The sequence below is a fragment of the Eimeria mitis genome, genomic scaffold (genome assembly GCF_000499745.2).
Source record: "Eimeria mitis Houghton genomic scaffold, Emh_scaff1158, whole genome shotgun sequence".
Lineage (NCBI taxonomy): Eukaryota > Apicomplexa > Conoidasida > Eucoccidiorida > Eimeriidae > Eimeria > Eimeria mitis.
In genome coordinates, this window is record NW_013567916.1 from 666 (window position 1) to 1,000 (window position 335).

Here is a 335-nt window from a genome sequence, read left to right on the forward strand (position 1 = left end):
GGGGTCGAATGGGATTACATGGGTTTAAAATACAATAAAATAATATTGAAAAAAAGAAAAAGAGAATTGAACTCATTTTCGTGTTCCTTCTGCTTGCACACACAGCCGACTGAACACCGCAGGGAGCGGGGCTACGGCGGCAGCAGCAGCAGAGGCAGAAGAATCTCTCTTTTATAAATGTGTAAAAACTACGTGTAACTATAAAACAATATTATTATGTTAGATGAGATAGCCTGTACATACACCGCAGATCAGCTTTCCCTCGTTTTCTGCTGTCGCCTGAATCGAACTCGGCGGATGAAATTCACTCCTTATGTGTATTTGAATATCTTTAT